The sequence below is a fragment of the Rattus norvegicus genome, chromosome 1, assembly GCF_021556685.1.
Source record: "Rattus norvegicus strain SHRSP/BbbUtx chromosome 1, alternate assembly SHRSP_T2T, whole genome shotgun sequence".
NCBI classification, from domain to species: Eukaryota; Metazoa; Chordata; class Mammalia; order Rodentia; family Muridae; genus Rattus; species Rattus norvegicus.
Window position 1 is genome coordinate 60226783 of NC_141534.1, and position 10718 is coordinate 60237500.

Below are 10718 nucleotides of genomic sequence, written 5' to 3' on the forward strand. Positions count from 1 at the left end.
ATTATAGGAGTGGTCTTGTACTGTATGGTAGTGGGAAAGCTCCCATTTGATTCAGTGATCATCCAAGAACTGCAAAGACAAGTAGTGGCAGGGGTATATCCTACTCCCTGTGGGGTTACAAAAGAACTGGAGGACCTTCTTAGTAAATTACTGAAAGTAAATCCCAACTATAGACCAACAGCAAGAAAGGCGATGAAACACCCTTGGTTCAAAGAACACTGGAACGGATTGATAGGTCCCTATGAAGAACTGCTTCCCCTCACACCAGACCCGGCCATTTTGGATGCCATGAAAAGCATTGGATTCCAAGCCTCTGTAGTAAAACACTCTTTAAAACAAAGAAAATATAATGAGGAAATGGCAACTTATTTCTTTCTACAAAAGCAGGCTCTCCAGGGGGATGGCTGCACAGCCCAGGCACAGCAAGTGAGTCCCGTTGCAGCCCCATTCCCTAGCCTTGATCCTGCTGCTGCTTTTAGATTAGAACCAAAGAGGAGTGGAAGCCTGCCAGTCCTTGGCACCTTGCGGGTGTCATCCTCCCATGGTCACGTATCTCACTATGGCCAGAATGCTCATCCAAAAGGAGGCAAAAGATCCACTGTGGCTGGTCGTCTCAGGCCACTACCGATGACACCTACACAGGACCACTATCACAAATGTGCCGTGAGTGTCCCATGCATTCAAACAACAAGCATCTTCAGTGAGAAGAGTAGCAATAAGGGAATCAAAGAAGACAACCCACTCTCCCACAAGCCCCATTAGAGGATAAGCCCATCCCCAGCAGGGTCCTGCACAGAGGTTTTAAGGGGTGGACCAGGAATATAGCAAATGCCCTGATAAAGCTGTATTGCTGCTTGCCAAGGAGAAAGAAACCTCGCGTGGGGCAGAACAGAATCTCCCCCCAGAAATGAGCCACAGGGAGTGTCCAGAGAACAAGCAGCAGGCATAGCCCAGGTACCTTTGTGCTTTGTCCTTTTCAGTTTGCTCTATGCTGGTCCTTCCTCTGTCTCTGGTTTCCATTTTCCCCACAATTCTTACCTTGTATCTGCTCTAAGTTCTTTATGAGGTTTCCCCAACACCAAGCCTTCTCCCTCATCTTGATTTCTCCTCTTCCCAGCAGGGACCCAATAGGATTGATGAGTTCCACACTCTACAGAGTTTTCTAGTTGGCCCATCCCTTCAGATGTACTCCAGCTCCCCCTTAGGCCAATAGCTCCCACAGGGTGAGGACTAGAGGTTCATGGGCTCATGTACTCCTCCAGGGGCTACTGATCTTTTCACATGTGGTCATCAATCACAAGTGCTGCAGAACAGAGTCTGATGTTTTCAAATGTAACATCCCATTCCATTAAGCCTCAAAACTAATTAACAAGGTTTGTCATTGAATAAGTATCAACAACCTAGTTTGTGGGTTATTGTTGATTGTCAGAATCCTGCATGCATGCATATTGTTTTGCATACTGGTTTTTTTTTTGTTCCTAAGACCTAGTGATCTATTGAATTTTATAGGTAGTAGTTCTAAATGGTTTCTTTCAAAGATCTCAACTGAGAAGTAGAAAAAAGAAGTTATAATATAGTAAGGCAAATCAAAGCCCCAAATGGTAAGCTAAGAATTCTACCTCACTGTCTTTTTTGCTTGGAATAAATTGTCTTGTCTATTTCACAGTGTCATCTGGAAATTCTTTCATGTCCTCAGTATAAACAGTAGGTGATTTCAGACACATAGCAATGGAAAAGACACCAGCAGAAACTACAGCAGCAACAGGAGTAGCAACAATAGCAGAAGCAGCATTAGGCACAGCAGCAGCAGGAGGAGGAGAACGAGGAGGGTATGAGGAGGAGGAGGAGGAGGAAGAGGAAGAGAGGAGGAGAAAAAAGAGGAGGAGGAGGAAGAGAAGGAAGAGGAGGAGAAAGAGGAGGAGGAAGAGCAGGGGGAAGATTTTGCTTCCCTGTCCCAGTGAGAATTGCTGATGACTACTTCTGGACACAGATATCATGCTGAGAACTGTTTATCAAAATGATTTAACAGAATATTAATTTTCATAGAAGACATGTCAATGTTCCTGAGGGCATGCAGCCCTGGAAAAGAGAGCCAGATGGCAGAGGCAAGCAGTGTGGAATGTTCTTACTGAGGAAGACCTTCTCAAAGCTGATGATGTAATAGGTATGAAGGAGCATTTCATGGGAGTCACGGTCCCATGCCCCTGTGTCAGGGCACATAGAGCTCCTAGCCTTGCATCCTGCGTGAGAGGGGACCTGGAATATTCCCTGATCCCCACAGGGTCCTGGATTGCATGGTTCCCCCTCAGTCATGGTCCTCCCTGTGCCTCATGGGATACGCAGTTTCTACGGGCTGAATTTATATCAGTGATTAACTGGAGCTGGACCACAACCACACCACAGGCAAGCCCTGGGCACTGAGGACATTAAGAGCAGCAAACAACATCTCCTCCAATGCTTCTGACTCTGCTCCACAAGCCAAGGCAGCTCCCACACAGCAGGCATCCAGCCTAACTCCCAGCAGGGAGAGTGTGAGATGTCTGTGGATGAGCCCACAGGGACTACAGGATTCTGTGGGAAGACATCTGGTAGCTTCTGGAGCAGCTGCAACAGCCAGGACACATGAACTACAGTGGAGGTGAGCTATAGGAACAGGTCGCAAAGAGCCTGATCTGGCCAATGCTGATCTGAATCCCTGAGTGCAGGCTGGAATGGTCACTCAGGGCTATAAGAGTGATGGCCAGCCAAGGGCATACAATGTGTCACTAACATTCACAAAGTCTTGTCCAGGAAAAAAACCACTGGCCTTGACCACTAAAGTTGAGTCCAGACACATGGGCTACAGAATAGCAGATTGAACTGAGTCTGAATTCCCATGAGTATGACCTCTGGCTGCTCCCTAGGCTCAGTATAGATGAGCATGAGAAGGCACCATTGCTGTGTTTGCAGGAGCAGCAGAGAGCTCAGAATACATGACCCGCTCCTAACCCAGACTGGAGCCACTCTGGGGAGGAGATGGCATCATTTGAGAGATGGGCTTATGCGGGACACTGTGCTCTGGTTTGTGGCACATACAGCTCCTGTCTTTCTTGCTGACAGTTCAGATCCTCAGCTGGCCTCATCACGGACAGTCCCATGAGGAGCGGGTGTTTGGTTCCTGCTTCCCAGTTAGGGCAGGAACAAGCCCAGACGCAGTGAGTAAGGACAGTGCTTCTGTCTTGACCCAGCTTCCTTGTCCTCCCCCCTCCCCCACCTCATATCAGGAGCCACCCAGAGACCTTCATAGGAGTGTGGGTCATGTTAATCGGAATGCACAGCTGGAGATTAAATTCTGGCAAGGTCTCCATATAGCCCTGGTGGCTCCCACACCCTGCCTACCTAAGTTTTCCCAATTGGGTCCTCAGGGTCGTGGAGAATCTTCTACAGGCTGCCGTGAAGATACAGCCAGTTTCTTGGTAACATTGTGTTTAGCAGAGGTTCTCTGCTTCAGGCACAGAACCTTCCAGTGAGAGGGTTTGCTGAGTAGCACACCAGGACCAGAAAAGTGTAGAGCCCTCCAGTGGTAGACATGAAGTACTGCAGGAGTTTATTTCCTGATTTCTTCACATCTACCTTTTCTAAAGGCTTTTTGTCAGACACATAGGGACCTAAGAAACTTGAGCTTGCACCCCCATATGGAACCCAGGACACTAAACCAGCAGCCCTGTTAAACGTCGGCAGAGGACAGTCTGGGCTCTGTGTTCATAGAATGGCTCTAGACTGGTATGAAGACTGATTGACCAGCCAGTCAAGGAGAGTTAGGGACAGTTAGAGACTTGGAGGAGAGCATGAGCGGCAGACACAGCAGACTCCAGGCCAACAGTGGAACCAGTTCATTTAATAGAGACGCATATGCCCTCCCAAAAGTCTGTCAGCTTTAGGCACTGCACTGAAGACCTGACCCAATAACATGCCCAATTTACACATCACCCACCTGTGGCTTGTGCAGGGTCCTCAGGCTATATCCTAAAGTCCATCATGGCTGAAAGGCAGAAGTTTGCACATCATTGCAATGTGGAGGCTACTCTCTGCTGATGGGACCCACACAGTGTGTGAAAAAGTTTGCTTAAGTGAAAGTTGGCCGTCCTTGAACTCTCTGGACTTCCAGGGTAGTGTCTGTTGACCACATGCAGAGCCATTCCTGAAAAACATAAGTGCCAAAATTCAACAATAGGGAGTGAATCCTGTGCCAGATGCAATCCCTCAGGCCAGTGCGGGTTCAGAGACATCCTATGCCATGGCATGGAGGCTCCCAAGGACTTCTAGGATCAATGTGAGCCACACAAGTGCCCACAGTCCATCCTGGGAGAACAAAAATTATCTGTAATTATCAGGGACACTAAGGTAGGTTCATCAGGATATGGAGCTGATGCATGGTGGGATGCTTGGAGGATACAGCCTAAGGCAACGTAGAGGAAAGTGTGTTATGAGAGCTAAGGCAGAGCAACCACACAGTCTGAGAACAAGTTTGCTTAAGTGAAATTTGGCCGTCCTTGAACTCTCTGTTCTTCCAGGGTAGGATGGCCTATCGGGCCCAGGACAGAGCGACTATGCCAGCATTACAATGGTCTGTAATAGAGATGGAGAAGGTGTCAGGATGGGACTTGGGCAGTGGATGGAGCTCTATGACGCAAAGCCTGCCTAGGCTCCAAGGACCCAGAGCTGGCTGCTGCAGGAAGTCCTAGATCACAACTCTGCAGTTCCTCTTCCCAGGTCTTGCTTTTAACTACTGGACCCAACACAAAGCCTCCCTTGCAGGCTTACCAGAGCATGAAAACGAAATGGCCACCTCCTGTAACAAGAAAGACTTCTAGAAGAGGAAGGAGACATCAATACATTCACAAAACCTTCAACTCGAAATCTGTCTTGCCAATAAGTGTGCAGGGATAAAGGTAAAGCAGATATTGAGGGAACAACCAGTCAATGACTGACACAAAGTGAGATCTGTCTCATGTGACAGACACAACCTCTGATGCTATTTATGATATTCTTTCTGATTTACTTGCAGACAGAAAAGTAGCACACCTGTCCCAGAGGCTTCACTCAGCAGGTGAAAGACACAGCCAATCCTCAGATGGAGCTCGGGAAGTCTTGTGGAAGAGTGGGGCGAGAGTGACAAGCAAACTGGTTGGGTTAAAACACTACAAGAAGTCCCCTACCGTCAGATACCTTGGACCATGGAGTATGCTAGAGCCAGTGCAACCAACCCCAGAGCCGGGTTAGCTATCTGCAGTTGGTCTCCATGTGGGTCATCTGACAAGTAGATCCAGGACTGTCTCAGTCTGTGTTGCCTGCCATTGGATCTGTTCCCCATACCCGGACTGCCTGATTGTAAATCTGTGGGGCAGAATGTGCTCGGGCCACCTGGGACTAGATGTCCCGGGGTGGTGTGGTACCCAGGGACTCTCCCCTTGTCCAAAAAGAAGGGAGAGCATTATGGTAGAAAGGATTTGTAAGGTGGGACTGGGAAGGGAAGAGGGAGAGTGACTGGGATCAGGATGTAACCTGAATAAAGAATACATTATTGGAAGTAAAAAAGTTAGCCTGGAAAATGGAAAGATTGATAAGTGGCTAAGAGCACTGAATGCTCTTTCAGAGGTCCTGAGTTCAAATCCCAGCAAACACATGGAGGCTCACAAATGTCTCTAATGACATCTGATGCCCTCTCTGGTCTTTCTAAATACAGCTACCCTGTACGTATGCATAACGAATGATTGATTGAATGAATAAATGAATGAATGAATGAATAAACAAATAAATAAATTTTACCTAGTCTTAGTTATCAGGCAATGAATAAAATGTCGAGATTATGTTCAAACCCATGTCATGGATTGCCTGGATCTTTTAGATCTGCAGGAAACATCTCAATGAAGAACAAGAGAGGCTGGAGAAAAATGGGGAAGGGTTTGATCCCTGAAGTTCCTCAGTGTCCACTAGCACAGCACTTGTCCTTGGGAGATGACATCTTTCACTCTTCCTGACTGTTGCACCAATCAGAATTACAAGCTCTGTGGATGAACCTGTAAAAGAGGACAGTTGCTCTTGGGCCAATATGGAGGTTCCTGACCTCTCAGCAAGCTCACTGCTGACTTTTGAGGTCTCTGGAGGGTGAGCAAAATGAAGACACACAGAGTAGCCTCAGGTTGAGTCAGCCAGGCCCAGAGGGCTCAGTGGTGTCTCTCAGATTCCCAGGCCCTCCCTGAGATTGAACACACTACACAGTGTAAGAGGATTAGGGGATAACCAGGAAATGCAGTTGCTCAGGTGTCTGGCTCTGTAGGAGGGAAATAAATCACAGTGGGAAAGTTCAGGACAGTCAGGTGACCTGAGCCCTCCACAGAGTCTAAGGCCAGACTCACAGACATTCATCTGTCCACAAGTCTCCTAAACACAGGCCTTGACTGACCTGCAGTCCAGAGTATGTTATTATACAGTGTCGCTTAGAGAGAGGACATACTTTCCAATTAGGCCTTTTCTGTGTCACACTGAGACTGGGTTTATGGTACAGCTGATGCAAATGGGGACTGGCCACAAGTGGCAGTCTATCGCAGATCATTAAATAAATAAATAAATAAATAAATAAATAAATAAATAAATAAATAAATACCCACTTATCTCACTGCCTGCAATCCTCATTGTCACCACAAGGGAGCGCTGCTTTGACCTCAGAAAGAATAGCTGACTTCCCTCAGGGAAATGGATGGATGGATGGATGGATGGATGGATGGATGGATGGTTGGATGGATGGGTGGGTGGGTGGGTGAGTGGGTGGGTGGATGGATGGATGGATGGATGGATGGATGGATGGATGGATGGATGGATGGATGGATAGACAGAGAAGTGATTTGACTTAATCAGTTTCTTCCAGTCCTACTTTTCTGGTCGAAAACACACTGAACATGTCTGCTGCAATTGCTTGTTCTTCATTTCTGCTTTCTTTGGCTGTTCATTCAAGGCAGCTCCCTTAGAATCTGCTCATCTCAATAAAGGTCCATCTGTGGAATGTATAGCTTCTCAGTTAGGAGCTAAGGGATTCTTGGAAGGAGTTCCCAAAATCCCCTCTGGGGCAGTTGCCAGTGTTCTCTACTTCAGACAGCAGCTGCATGAAGCAAACACACACCTGTCTGAACATTCCAGCTTGGGTGCACGTCACAGTGCACCTGCCCCAGGGTCCCTGCCAGTTGCACATGCCACAGGTCCACAACTACAAGATCCCTTCCCCAGGACTCATGCCCCCTTGCATCTCCCCCAGGATTCCTGCTCTGTTGTAACTGAACCAGGGTCCCTGGCCGGTTGTTCCTGGCTCACGTTTCCTACTCAGTTTTACCTGCCCCAACGACCCTGTCCCACTGCACCAGCCTCAGGGATCCTGTCCCATTGTGCCCACCATGCTGCACCTTCCTGAGAGTACCTACTAACTGTTCCTAGGTGGCATTTTTCAAAATCTAATTCAAAGATCTTGCCAGTCAGAACCCATTGTCTTTATTAACACCAAGTAGATATTTGCAGGGCTTCCTCACCTACACTTAATCAATCCCTTCTCTCAGTTGTCCATGTGGAAGCAAAGAAACTAGCAGCAGAACATGGATTATTCATCCAGGATATCAGCAGCCCTAGAATTCTCATGAGATGGGCTGCTGTGGCTGTGATACAGGGGTGGCAGGGAGGCTTTGACACTGAACAAGCCCAGAGTGCTGCCTCTGCTCACATTGTGCCAGCATATTAGCCTACCTCTAGATGTCCTAAACTCTGAGAGGAGGAAGGAGATCTTCCTACATAGAAGATGTTCTCTGAATCTGTGCTGGCCAAGGTCAAGCCAGAGTGTTTGAACACGCCAGTTCCAGCCCCTGAGGGTTCTCTGCCTGCCTGGTGTTTGTTGTGCTTTATGTCTGGCAAGGTGAAGATATGGCCCATACTAGGAATATCTTTGAAGACAACTGCCCTGGGTTCCCATGCTAAAATTCAATTAGGGACTGACAGGGACCTAAATACCAACAAGACAGTGCCAAGACCATGAGTTCCAAAATCAAGAGCAAATGGGGCCTTGATGCTATCCTGTGCTGATCTGACAGGAGTCAGCACACACAATTCTCCTGCACATCCAATGCCCCTTGGAAAAATCCTCTGTCAAGGGTAAGTGATGCCTCATGAGAATGAACTGTCAGCATAGGACAAGACACTTGGGAGTACTGTCCTAAACTCACCAGTCTCAGATGAATGGGCTTTGAAAAGTTTTCAGGACACAGAATAGGGGTGTGTAAGCAAGTGCAGGTAATCCTTGGGTAACACATAGTTCCTGAGGAGGTTCTAAGAGCTGTTGGATCCACTCCTGGAAAAGGCAGCATTGTGTTCAGGGGGGTAAGAAAGCTTGAGCCTGCTGATGTTTTCACAGTATTTCATGGGAACAGTAACAATGCCCTTAGGATCAGGATGTCCTAACACTCTCAGATCAAGCAGACAGCCTAGAGCCTATTAGGCCCATATCCCAAGAGAATACCGGTCATGTGTGAAGCTTCTATAGCCAGGAACCTGGAGCAGGGAACATTGACATTGTCTCAGTTAGGGGTTTACTGCTGAGAACAGACACACCATGACCAATGCAGCTCTTATGAGGACAACATTAATGGACACAGGCTTGCAGGTTCAGAGACTCAGTCCAGTATCATCAAGCTGGGAGCAGGGCAGCATCCAGGCAGTCATGGTGCCAGAGTAAGTGAGAGGTCTACATATTCATCTGAAGGCTGCTTGGGGAAGATTGGCTTGCATGTGGATAGGAAAAGGGTTTTAAAGCCCATGCCCACAGTGACACACCTACTTTAACAAGACCACGCCTCCTAATATTGCCACTCCCTGAGCTAAGCATATACAAACCATCATAGACATCTTGCAGGAGGGTGGTACTGTTCTATCAGAGAGAAGCCTCTGCTCCCGTTAATATACTGAGGTCAACCCTGGGTAGGGCACAGAGCCCTCCACACATCCTGGGACTCAGGGAGGCATCCTATGAAAGAGCTTTTTCCTAGAAGGACACATGGGTGTAGGCCTCCCTTCCAGCCAGGCTGTAGGGAGTCTCCAATGCTAAACTCTGTCATTTTGCAGAAGTGAAACAACGAAAATTCACCCTTAACATTACAGTGAATAGCAAAAATGGTGAAAGGTATAAAAAGAACCAATTAGTACCAGAGCATGAGGATTGGTTTTATATGAAATGTGGGTGGGTGCAGTGCAGTATCCTCCTCCATGTACCCACATGTTCAGTAACTACCCTGTTCGATGCAGCTTTACACAGAACCATCTGGAATCCATTCACTGAGGGACTCCATCCCTGGACTGGAAGCTACAGGTGGGACTTTTGTAGCCAGGTCTCCCAGCCCTGGGACAGGGATGCATGGATAAAGTGGAGAGAAGCAGACTGGAATGGTGCAGAGGTTATCCTGCCAACAACCCCAAGCCCCCAGCTGCATGACAATGTAGAACAGCGAGCAGTTTCTCAGCCAGCCTCACTCCCCATACACAGACTTCTTCCAGTCCCTCCTTATGCCAAGGAAAGAAAAGCAAAAAAAGTAGGGGCAGGGAAAGAAAAATTGCTCTACTCCCAGGAGCCAAGGACAAGCCCCCTCACATCCTCTGATCTGACCCCATAACCATCCACAGCCAAGTCCTGGCTCATCTCTAGAGGCACATGGACCCAGGCAGATGAGCCCTTGAATCACAATCGGCTCCTGAAAAGCATCCTATGGGTGTCAGTCCTAAGTCCCTGAATCGGAGATGCTCTGCACAGCTATTCAGAGAAGCCTTCTCTTGATCTCTGTGAAGACCTCCCTGTTGGATGTCAGAGGAGGGTGTCCATCCAGCATCAATCCAGGGACTGTGGCCCTCTAATGTGTTAGCCCATGTGAACCTCCCCACAGAGCCCCACCTGTCCTTGTGCAACTCCTCCTTTATCGCCTTTTATAGGAAGATATTTAGGGTGCATTGCAGGAGGCAGGGAAAATGGCACACAGCTGAGGGTGGTTGACAAAACAGGGAACACATCAAATATTGAGTTGGTGTGAGGCTCCCTAAGCCATGCTAGGGCAGGTCTGTGCCAGCGATCCCATAAGACCCTTTGATTCTCCCCATGTAGACAGCAGGAACCAATTGCCAGGCCTAACCTCTGCCCAGAGCAAAGGGAGATTGGAACTTGGATTCCAACCCTGGCCATTCCTATAATACCTGACCTTGTAACCCTTGCTCCCTTTGGGGCTCAACAGTCCCCCTCAAATGTAGACAACAATGTCTAGATGGTGTTCACAGCTTTTCTTGCCTGAAACTGTGCTTTGTTTGATACTACAAACCAGGATGTAGGGACTTAAACTTGAGATCACTGACTCAGGCTAGGGAGGACTCCAGGGCACCTGAGCTCAGCTGCAAAGGCAGAAGCTGAACCACAGTGAGCAGAGGTGGCACATTTTGCTGTTTCTTTCCTTTTCTGCTCTCAGGCCTTTCAGTGAACTCTACAGATGAGGATCTTTCCTCCCAGGCTTAGTGTCTGCAGCCATGAGAGTCCTCTACAGGGGACTCCAAACCCCAGAAGAGTCTTCAGAAGGAAAGCGCTACACACTGCACTGCCCCCAGCACTCTGAGAAACAGAGACCCTTTCTGGGATTGGGCCAGTCAGTGCTCAATAGTTAGCTTCT